The 12,700-nt window shown below is 33.1% G+C and overlaps 1 protein-coding gene across 4 annotated transcripts in view; it reads left to right on the forward strand.

Annotated features, from left to right (window-relative positions):
- The window catches only part of LOC142983100 (uncharacterized), a 105,868-nt gene that overhangs the window by 59,034 nt on the left and 34,134 nt on the right, over nucleotides 1-12,700 (forward strand). The gene's annotated exons all lie outside the window — the stretch shown is intronic.

Here is a 12,700-nt window from a genome sequence, read left to right on the forward strand (position 1 = left end):
TAAAAATAATTCTTATTTTTCAATGTATCAAAATAGTAAACCTTATTACTATTATTAGCATACATACAGCAGTTTAAAATCTATACTAATATTATAAAGCTGAAGAGTTTGTTTGTTTGTTTGTTTGAACGCGCTAATCTCAGGAACTACTGGTCCGATTTGAAAAATCTTTCAATGTTAGATAGTCCATTTATCGAGGAAGGCTATAGGCTATATATCATTACGCTACAACTAATAGGAGCAGAGTAGCAATAAAACATGATACAAAAACGGGGAAAATTTTGACTTATTCTCTCTTATGGGACGCAAGCGAAGTTGCGCGGGTCAGCTAGTTACGTATAAAATGGATAAAGAAAATATTAATTTTACTCTTTTAACACAATAATAATGTATCTTTCTCAATTGACACACCATTCGTTCCTTTTTCTTATTCCCGAAAGATTTCTCTAGAAAATACGAGTACACTCATAAGTTAAAAAGATTAAGAGGGTACAACGTCTGGTACCAAATTCAATGCATAGAAATTCAGTGAAACTAGTACTACTTTAATTTCGATGGTTACGATAGTTCTCGTTTGAGCACTTTTAAATTTTAATGCGAAATTATATTTATGTTTCTAACAAGCAGCGTACCTATATAACGAACCACTATTTATGAATAAAGTAATAGTAGAACACATCCCATTTAAATCTTAAATTGGTTTTTCCTCCGGCTTAATATATTTGATAGCTATTTGAAACTATACCTTAACCTTTGTCACCAATAATCTCAATATCTTAAAGACATCTATAAAATGCCCAAGTCTCTTCTTAAATTGTCTTTATAATGAGTATCCTTCCTTTATTTCCATATTGAGCGTTACCCAGAGCGTTACCGAGGATCGGGGGTTCGATTCCTACACGGAACAATTATTTCTGCGATACACAAATAATTGTTTTTTTATTTGTGCGAAACACAAACAATTGTTTCGGGTCTGGTTCTATTTTAGGTCCGTAATTTGTAAAAGCCCCCGCGACTCAAGAGCAATTCTTAAAACGGGAGTTGTCTTTTTAAAAAACAAATAAACAAAACAAAACAACTTGCAGAAAACAATGCATTTCAAACTCTACAGTCGCTATAATAAACTACAGTAGACTCGTAGTACCACGCACGTGGTGTAGATTGCACTCAACGTTTTCTCACCGATTGATTCGTGTACCGACTGCAGTAGACTGTAGCTAGATTCACGTGCACCCACTCTTTATTTATCAAGGATGTCGTTGGTTAGAAGAATATGTGGGAACGTACCTGTAGATTTCTACGTATCAAATAAATTATTTTTCTTATTATTGAGATATAAAAGATAAAGGTCGTAGAATTAACATTGTGGAAAAGTTGGTTTTTTAATATATTATTATCTATTAAGTTTGTCAATCGTCAGTATATTGTTTTGTAGAGTAAAGATTGGTTAGTCATAGTCATAAGACCAATAAAAATTACTTCAATTCAGGTCCAATTACATTAAATAGTAAAGTGTCACTTTTATAAACAAAAAAAAACAAAAACACATTTCACATCAAAAACATGTACAGTCACGTAATTTTCTTGATCTTTTATTTATAAACCTTTAATATCTATCAAGGCAAGGTATTGGTGAAACCGTCACTTAATTTCATAATGAAAAAGTACATATATAGAATAAACGTACCTACTTTTATATTGTATGCTACAACACAGACTAACACCAATTTTGTACCTATTTCATAATCCCACAGTAATATACAAGAGCAAAGGAAATGCCAGTCTCATCTTGAGCCGGCCACTTCAAAACAATTGGCCTTCACCTCTCCACTCTAACTACGGTCATGCGGTCACCAAATGGCCTAGTCAATATTGTTATGTTATATTTGACATGTTAGTAAAGAATGAAAGAGAATTTTGTCTTTTTTGTCTTTGAATAATAGTCATATGCTTACGATACATTTTATATAATACTAGCCCGTCCCGGCTTCATCCGGTTTGAACAGTTATTTTACAAAAAAACCTTATCAACTTTTACACCAAAACCTTCCTCAAGAATCACCCTAAAAATCCATACATACAGACATAGGGACAGATGCGGGAAGCGACTTTGCTTTATACTATGTAGTGATAGTGAAGCAAATAGTATAGCTAGACTAAGATCAGGTATTTCTAGGTAAACAGTTTTCTCGTGTAGGAATCGAACTCATGACACGCGCTTGATACGCGTACGTCATAGCTACTGCGCCACATATATAAACGCAAACGTACTTCTTACTTTAAAATTTAAATACAAAGTAGAAATTAAACGTCACATTTTCATTCCAACTAAAGCAACTTGTTAGTAGACATACATAATATCATGCCTGTTATACCCGAAGGTATAGGCAGAGGTGTGGAAAACACACTTGCGTTTCGCCATTGACAATGTAAGTCTCATGTAGGTAATAGAACGCGAGTCAATTGCTTGAGTCAAACTCTGGACTACTAATGAACTTTGACTTATAAAAGAAATATCTTTGGATTACAGTTGCAAAGTTCATAATGTTCCTATGTATCTTTAGCAAAGTCCCCAGTAATTCCTAGTCGAGGGACTTAAAACAAAATGGCTGTGTGAGTACGTTTGTTAAATAGACAATGACAATAAGTCTGTATCGTGAGCTATACGGTGTAGCTGCCGTTTGGGACGCCGCGGGTGTCTCACCGCTCATTGAATGGATTGCGAAATCTATATTAACTAGGATCTAGTTCGTTTGATACTTTATTGGTTACAAGATTTTTTTGTTGGCGAAAATATTTAGCGGATATTCTTACATCAAATTATTATAGTTCATAATAATGTGTCAAAATTCATACGTATGGAGGTAAATCAAACTATCAAATAGTGCGAATCTATTAAATATTTGTAATATCAAATATTTAGAGGTTGAAATTTATGTTAAAACTAGCTGACCCGCGCAACTTCGCTTGCGGACATAAGAGAGAATGAGTCATAATTTTCCCCGTTTTTGTAACATTTTTTACTGGTACTCTGCTCCTCTTGGTCGTAGCGTGATGATATATAGCCTATAGCCTTCCTCGATAAATGAGCTATCTAACACTGAAATATTTTTTCAAATCGGACGTGTAGTTCCTGAGATTAGCGCGTTCAAACAAACAAACAAACTCTTCAGCTTTATAATATTAGTATAGACTAGCTGACCCGCGCAACTTCGCTTGCGTCACAAAAAATAGAATGGGTCAAAATTTTCCCCGTATTTGTAACATTTTTTATTGCTACTCTGCTCCTATTGGTCGCAGCGTGATGATATATAGCCTATAACCTTCCTCGATAAATGGACTATCTAACACTGAAAGAATTTTTCAAATCGGACCAGTAGTTCCTGAGATTAGTGCGTTCAAACAAACCATCAAACAAACTCTTCAGCTTTATAATATTAGAATAGATATACTGCCCCGTAACGACGCTGATCTGATTTTCATACAACATTTCTCGATAGCTAGCCGGTTGTCTGTAGTCGATAGTTGTAGAGAATCGAGCTACAGTAACGTGTTGATTAACTTGATAAACATAAGAAAAGAAGTACTCATTAAGGAAAGAATGACTGTTCAGTCACATTCAAAAACGTTTTTATACAGTTATTATCAGGTAAATTCAGCAATTACCCACATCTGCTTAGTCGTAAACTCATAAAAATATTAAAAGATAAAGGTTTACGACTACTTACAATGTGATAATTACTCACTCAAGACGTTTTAAACATAAAAAATAATAAGATACAACTTAGTAGATTTATGAGGTATTGTTTTGTATTTAGAAGTAATAATAAACAAGTTTATGGGACAAAGAATGGCTGGTCACATTCCAGGACAATGTGAACGAAATGTCACGTAGATATGTCGTGGGAATGCATTAAGATTGTTTTAATAAGCCCATTAATAATGTATCGCTTTTTAACGATTTCTCGGACTTAGAAAACTACATCAGACTTAATAAATTACTGCTCTTTACATACCCTATACTATATAGTGGTCTACTTAGTATCAAAGTTGTTTAAATATTTTAAGAGTTGAATTGTTATTTTCTGTTGTTTATTTTTTGAATAGAAATTGATAGTCTGCCTTCTGAATTAAGGAAATATTCAGCAAGCATATCACTCAATGGTCACTATGTACGATTAAATCGCATCAAAAAATACCTTCTAATTTAATAAAACCAAAAGTTGTACCCATTATTAGTTATTTAAAATAAATTATGGTGTAGACCACGTTGTGTTAGTTAATTAATAATCTAAACTCGTGTTTCGTAAACACGTGTTATGTGGACACGAGACCTTTGAATGTTTTAACCTTTGATGCCGTTAGTGGTCATACTACCTGAAATGAGTCAAGAATCTCGAATCTTGGGTTTAACGTTTTCTTAGTTTTAATTTTTATTGAAGGGTCCGTACCTGATTTCGGGAGAAGACCCTTGCCCAGCAGTGAGACAGTCATGGGTCGAAATAAAACAGCTTTAACTAAATATCAACAATGAGAGTTACCTGTAGCGCGATTCTCTACAATCAGTGGCATCGAGTATCGAGAGTTTGACATTAAAAACGTACTGCTACAATAGTTCCAACGGCGCTCGCTAGCGGCGATCAGATTTTCATACAATATTGATCGATAGTTAGTCGATTGTCTGTAGTAGATAGTTGTAGAGAATCGGACTATTCAGTTCCTTTTGCAACGCGATTGGCAACTTATTTCAAATATCAATGACTATAAAATCGAGTGATTACTGCAGATTGTAATTATAACTCCTTTGATACAATGTCTTATATTACTTATAATACTACTGGTCTTTAATAACTATTAAATGCTTAAAACACATAAAAGTTTATTGCTAATCATTTATTAATTCCTTCTAACAGATGATATTTTTTTAGCGTTAATTTGTGAAGTAGTTAATAGTTTTTTTATAATGACGAAGCAAAAACATTTAACAACAATATAACTTCTGTTTTTTACGAAGTTTGCTCATCACATTAGAATTTGTTAATTGACCGTAAAATGTAACAATAAATGTTTGTAGTGACGTACTGTATCGAAGTTAAAAACAATTAAACAAGCAAGTAGGCGTTTCTAAGCATTAACTGAAAACATATGTTTCAATATTATGTCTTTTAACAAATTACAAAAAACAAAGCAACAGATAATGTATTGTTTTTTTCCTTATACGATTAAAATAATGAAAATTGTGAGTTCTGTAAAAATTTGTTTGTTTAGTTTTTTTTTCCAACATTAAACAATCATTTGATAAGTGTTTCTTCAATAATTTGTAGGTAATAATTTACTCTATTTAAATACATAATAGTAAGTTGCAGAAATATAACTTAATTACGTTACCCATCTGCCATCTATGGATTTAAATGATCTCTATATGAAAGTTTTATAAGACCATACGTAAAACACGCTACTAATTTAATCTGTTTTCTTGAATCTTCTCATAGTTAGGTAAGAAGACTCCGTAAAACAAATGACGAAATGCAGCAAAACAAAACATTACCGTAATTTGGTTAATACACGAACGGACTCACCTAACCTTCCACATTAAACATAATTAACTATTTCGAAATAATGTTAGTCCTTCACATTTATCCGAGTATCAAAACTCATAGTGCGTAGTACACAGATGAATGGAGCGATTAACTTCGGTACAACCTTGATTGGTGGTGCGACGACTGTCGGCCGACAATCGCACGATTGAATTGCGACAAAACGCAAATGGACATTGGCTATTTTATGTACTGTTTGTTTTTAGATGTAGCTTTGGTTTATGTGTTTTTATTAAATAGACTCCAGATTTCTGAAATATTTTTGAAATGAAATATTTTAAAATTAATCCATTTTTGTGAATGAATTCAACAGAGGATTTTTATCAGTTGCGCTTTTCACCTGAATTTTTGTCGGGAAACAATGTATTGCTTTTAGTTCAAGTTCTATTTTCCTATCGCATACATATCAATTAAAAAAAAACATCCTTGTGTAACGGTGGGGGCAATGCAACCACCATACCCCATATCATGTCAGTCATGTCCGTCAAATGAACCCATGAATAAATGAGAACAAAAAATATAATATTATCTGGAAAATTTTAGTGCGGCCATATCCATTAACTATTTCTTAGAATATAAATCAACTAATTATTTGTTCTTAACTAAAACCACATTTGCTTAGATAAGTCATAACAAATAACCCACCAGTCATCTTAAACAGGGGAACTTTTTGTTCCGAAACTTTTTATTAGCAAAGGATTCTAATAAGTACTTGCCGATCGTAAAACAATATGATGATGTATTGTGGGGATTCCTAAACAACTGTTTTAGTTCCGTGTAAATTACACGCTTTATCCATTAAGAATTACCTAAGTAAACCATTAGACAAACTATTGGTTTGTTTAGTGTATTCTTTGAAACTGGAGATCCTATCTTATTCACGGTTTCTGAGCCAGTCAGTACCTTTAGCAGTAGTTTATCTATTCAAATTGTCAAGTTATGTAATGATAAATATAAATGTAATGAGCTTAAACGCTATTGAATAGATAAACTATGGCTAAATGTACCTCAGAAACCGGGGGTTAGTGATTCTAGAAGGGTCCAGTAGCACGATTTTCTACAGCCAGTACTGTCGAGTATCGAATGTTTAACATTTAAAATGTACTGCCAAACTAGATCCAGTGATGCCCGCTAGAGGCACTCATCAGATTTTTACACTGAATTCTTGAGAGCCAGCCAGTTGTCACTGGTCGATAGTGGTAGAGAATCGAGCTACTGGATAGCTTGCTTTCGGTAAAAAAAAACCTGTCCTACCAGGGCATGTATGAGGGGAAATTAAAAAAAGGTCTGCAGCAGCAGCCGACACTGCAGTTTCAAAGTCTCATATCCTTTGCGCTCCAATTAGTTAAGCTTAAAAAAAACAAAAGTTTAAAAGTATTTATTTCAGGGTATCCATCAATCTCTATGCTAAATTTAATCCTAAACAGATCTAGACAAACAACAGATACACTTAGCAAACACACAGAATTTTAACAATAAAATATTAGAATGGATTTGTTATTTAGTCAAAACGGTATATTTACTGACCAATTATTACATTAGGATTTGCACATTAGCTTAGAGTTTTCCTTATTTAATATAAAATACAGTTCCTTTATTAAGATTTATTATTATGTAGAAACAAAACAGGTAATTGCATAAATTCATTTTACTGAAAAATAATTTACAATAAATATTATTTTTAACGTTTATTACATGAAGGAATTCACAGACAATATTTTTTTATAGCTAAGTTTACACTCGTGACTACGTGAAAAAAAAGTTTCAGGCTTCAATAATTTTTCTTCAAGAATAAAAAAAATATCATTTTTAATTCCTATTTTGGGCTGTCGTCCATAATAATAAGCATCTAAAGATATTTGAAGATGATTATTTTTTATTATTTTATTTAAGTCTTTATTATTCCATATTAACTAAAAGTAACAATCATTTATATTTACATTATTATTCTTTATATATTTCATGCATAATTTAAAATATTTCATATTATACATTGTTCATTTTACATACCTTCTTATAGATAATATTTCATTAATTGTATATTTCATAATATCATGCTGGATAACATTAAGATATAAGTTAAAAAATACATTTCCTATAAGATATTTGATGGTGATTATACATACATATATTGTGAAATAATGATCCAAATCGATGGATTTACCCGAGATCACTACGACCAATTACTTAAACAAAACTTTACACGTGTTCGTGATAACTACATAATATATTTATGTTTTGAATAAATTATATTTATTATAATAATATTGGTATAACATATGTATATATACTAATAATATAAAGCTGTTTGTGTGTCTGAACGCGCCAATCTTAGAAACTACTGGTTGGACTAAAAAAATATTTGTTTGTTGTATAGTGCATTTATTTAGGAAGACTATAGGTATAACATCACTTTATGACTATCAGGAATGGAACAGCAATAAAAAAATGCGTAAAGCTTAAGTTTTCGCGGACAAAGTCGCGGGCAAACGCTAGTATATTACATAAATAATTTAGCAGTTTCTTAAGTACTTTTAAAACGCCTCTTTGTGTTAGTCACGTTGTTTAATTGGACTTTAACTAATCAAAATTTAATTACTATGAGGTTCTTACGTCATTGTTATGTATAAAGCACAAACTTTATTAAATTAATCGTTCTAGTGTTTGGTTAGATGACTTATTGTATTTAAATCATTATTTAAATTTGTATTATTCTAATTAATTGACGTTTTGTGTCATTTATATTAGAGACGAAGATCGATATTGCTTTTATTTGTCTCTTTCTTTATTTCACCACTTAGATAGATGTTACTTTTGTGAAAACATCTAATGTAAGTCTCATAAATTATATCTACTGTAGCGCAATTATTTACACTCAGTACTGTCGAGTATCGAGAGTTTGACGTTTAAAATGTACTGCCAAAATAGTTCTTACGGAACCCGTTAGAGGCGCTAAACAGATTTTCGTGTAAAATTTCACGATAGCTAGCCGGTTGTCGGATGCTATCCGAGCTACTGATTAGCGCAGTGGTCAAAATAGTCGCCACGCAACTACTATCATTAATTTCCACACGGAACATGATGATATATTTGTGCGATTCAAATGTTGTTTCGGGTCTGGCTCTAGTTTCCGTCCATTGTTTGAATGTTTGTAAGTTTCTCAATTCAGAGTACAGGAATTTTAATTTAAAAATGTAACTTTTAACTGGAAAGTAGCAAACGCCTACACAAAATATGATAGCAAGTTTTCCGCGCATGAAAATTACTCCTTCATTGATCACCCCACTCAGTTGAAAATAATTAAGAAAGGTCAGTAGTTTAGTTGTAGTTTCATTCATTCATTGACATTCATCGGCTGATGATAAACGTGACGTCAGGTTGAATTAGTTGCAAAAAGCCTATGCTTAAAGTACTCCCTATACTTAATAGTTTATATCTCGGTAATACAAATGAAAAGGCCAGTCACGAATAATTTGCCCCTTCAGTCAGAACTTGCATCGAGAAATCAAACTTTTACTCACAATTAGGAGTTCGGTTATAGAAACCACCGTCACCAAAAGTTGGAGTTCGAAACCACAATCTTTATTCACCAACGTTCAATTGAAGCAAACTTAGCTAAGATGTTTGGACGACTTTAAAAACTTAATTAGCAGTAAAAAGCGCGATCATTTAATTAAAATATTTCTAAACAAGTTTGCGGTGAAGTTTGCGAGTATTTCGCTTGAAGGCATTTGGAGTTTAGACGACAATAAAAATGGAGTTTATAATTTGACCTATTTCGATTTCAATATTGGCTACCGTTGATAACGTGCATGATATAGAATTATCTAGGTGTTAAACATTTATTCATTTATTGGTAAAGGAAAAAATCTAGCTTTTCAGCAAAAGTATGTAAATAATTCTTAAGCTGTGTTTAGATCTGATTGAATAGGAACATAGGTTGTATTTTTTTTACCCTATGAATGTCCCACTGCTGGGCTGGGGTCTCCTCTCGAAGCAGGGAGGGTTTAGACCTTTATTCACCACGTGGGCCAAGTGCAGGTTGAGGATCTCAAAAAAAATACTTTACAGTGTTAAAAATATTAGATTGGGCTTTATACTGGATCGTTGAATCAGCAATAGCTTTTGGTAAACCACTAAGTTAGTCCCAAAAAGTAAATAGCGAACTAAATAACATCCAGCGTCAAACATTACGATCATGTTCGATTTCCTAAACGTCCGTTCCGTCAATATATGGTTATTTGCTCGCCAAACACATTGCAATGCAATACATTTTAATATAGACGGCTTGCGGAAATGTTGCTAGCAGTAATATTTACTGTCGCTACGAGTTTGGTGCTGCGACTTCGAATCAATTTTAGGAGTAAGCCTGCTGATCTTGACGTTTGGTATTCGACTTATCGTTATTTTGGGAACATATTTTTTGGTAGTAACCCGGAAATTGACTATATTATTATATTCTGCATGACTAGGTTTACTAAAACACTAGAGTCGCCACTACTTACGTCTGAAATCCCGGATACCCAATTTCATGACTACAATTGCAAAATAAGCATTTATCTAGGGGTGGCAAAATGGGCCGTTGCATATTCTTATCCAGTGTCAAAGCTACAAGTTCAATTAAAACAATACCATTTAGTGAGGAATAGGTATTTTAACAATTAATATATTCAAATTTAAACACCTCTAACATCGAAACCAATTGGAGAATCGCCGTTTAAACGATAACGACTATCCACAATCAAATTAACATGATCCCGAACTCTTTCGTCGGGGTTAAAGGAAATCACTCCTACGTACCTCTTAAACGTTTAATGAAATGTGAGGAGACGGGTTAAGTCAACCGCTTGATTTCAGATTTACAATTCAAATGTAACCAAAATGATGGGTTGGAATTTTTCTCTTGTCTACCAAATTGATTTTTAGGGCAATGGGCATGTGTCAAGAGGATTTGAGGGTGTCGAATTAAATTGCTGAAGGGTTCAATTTTCATTATTTATTTTTAGACTTTTTAGCTGATGCTAGAGTGTGATTATATATAGCATTAATATATTCAATCTTATAGCGTGTATAAATAACACTGATTTAGAGTATTTTTATTATTTGTCGGTTGTTAGCATAGCTACTGCTTACCCTTCGAGACTATTAGAAATACACCAAAATGGTAACATTTTGGCACCACGGACAATACAATAAGATTACCAGAATCGCGTAAAAATATTTTTTCTTTTTAAAATCACAGGATCAGGGGACAGAGAGGATTTAAACTAAACCCTGTACTAATATACCATGTTAATACGTATTGTAAAAAAACTTAGGCCCATTAATTAGCTGTTACAACATTCCTCGATTACCTTCATATTAATACACGCAGCCAACATTCTACCCAAAAAAGCCTAGCCACAAAAACACAATATCTCTCAGCAGTAATAGAAGCACAAAGAGATTTACAAATGATTGTACATTAGACGGTTGTAGAGTAAAATTGGAACTCTTTTATATAACGCCCGCCTGACATATATCATCATGTGACCTCTGATATTGTAGTTTGGCAATAAAGTTCACTGACCACATGGTATAAAGTGTTCTATAAATATTCTAAAGAACAAACATTGTTATTGAAGAAATGCTATTTTTTACCTCGCTGTTATTACGTGCTTTTAATAGAGATGTGAAATGCGAGGTTGTACGAATACATTTTATTATTATCTTTAACTAGCTTACCCGCGCAACTTCGCTTGCGTCACATAAGAGGGAATGGGTCATAATTTTCCCCGTTATTGTAACATTTTTTACTTGTACTCTGCTCCTATTGGTCGTAGCGTGGTGATATATCGCCTATAGCCTTTCTCGATAAATGGGCTATCTAATAGTGAAAGAGTTTTTGAAATCGGACAAGTGGTTCCTGAGATTAGCGCGTTCAAACAAACAAACAAACAAACAATCAAACTCTTCAGCTTTATAATATTAGTATAGATTAGCCTGTTTCTATCTCCCATTGCTGCAAAGGCCTAAGAATGCTACGCTCCAGATAACCCTCTGGCAAACCTTCAGTTTGGACTTCTGAAATGAAGTCAGGGTCCATGTTTGGGCACCGTAGGTTAGGATGGGCATACACATGTCGGCAAGGTAGTATAAATAGATTCATGTATACTTTATACATTTGCAACATTTCTAGGACAAAATCTAGCTTAGGTATAGTATTATTTATTGCGCAACTACATTCATATGCATAAATAATGTCATGCCTGTTAAACCCGAGGCTATAGTATAGTATGAAATACACTGGCGTTTTGTCATTAACAATATTAGTTACCTTAATAGGGTCAACTACCTTAATAGCCTATTCCTTATACCGGGCACGTAACCGACTCAAGACTATTATTAAGAATAAAGTAATATAAATTATAAAAAGACTACGCTTTTGCCGACTTGGGAATCGAACCCAGGGCCTCTTGGTCACCAGTGCGATATACCAACCAAAGGGAATTATTGCTCAATCTTTTAATTTAGTTTTAGTATTTTTTTTTAAATAACTGGAAAGAGAAAAACATATGTATTTATATGAGGCAAGAAATCGTTGTTTTACATCACAACCGCATTCAGCACGTGACTTAAGTCTGGTCTTAGTAGTATTAGCTACGTTTGAGTCCGGGTTCACTCGGATATAAACCACGTGCTTTATGCTTAGAGCAAATATAAATATATTATAAATAATAATATTTGTGTGCGCAGTTGTGTTACTCAACTGATCTAATCTTATAGCAGTCACATGTTAAAAGTCTATAATCCGTACTAATATTATAAATGCGAAAGTAACTCTGTCTGTCTGTCTGCCTACTCAATCACGCCTAAACTACTGAACCAATTCGCATGAAATTTGGTATGAAGATATTTTGATGACCGAGAAAGGACATAGGCTATATATTATCACGCTACGACCAAAAGGAGCAGAGTACCAGTAATTAATGTTACAAAAACGGGGGAAAAATTCACCCATTCTCTCTTATTGGACGCAAGCGAAGTTGCGCGGGTCAGCTAGTATAACATAATGCGGACCAATTTTTGGTTACTAAATGTGGAACAGTTTTTAGAATACTAAC

Source organism: Anticarsia gemmatalis, chromosome 23 (genome assembly GCF_050436995.1).
Source record: "Anticarsia gemmatalis isolate Benzon Research Colony breed Stoneville strain chromosome 23, ilAntGemm2 primary, whole genome shotgun sequence".
NCBI classification, from domain to species: domain Eukaryota; kingdom Metazoa; phylum Arthropoda; class Insecta; order Lepidoptera; family Erebidae; genus Anticarsia; species Anticarsia gemmatalis.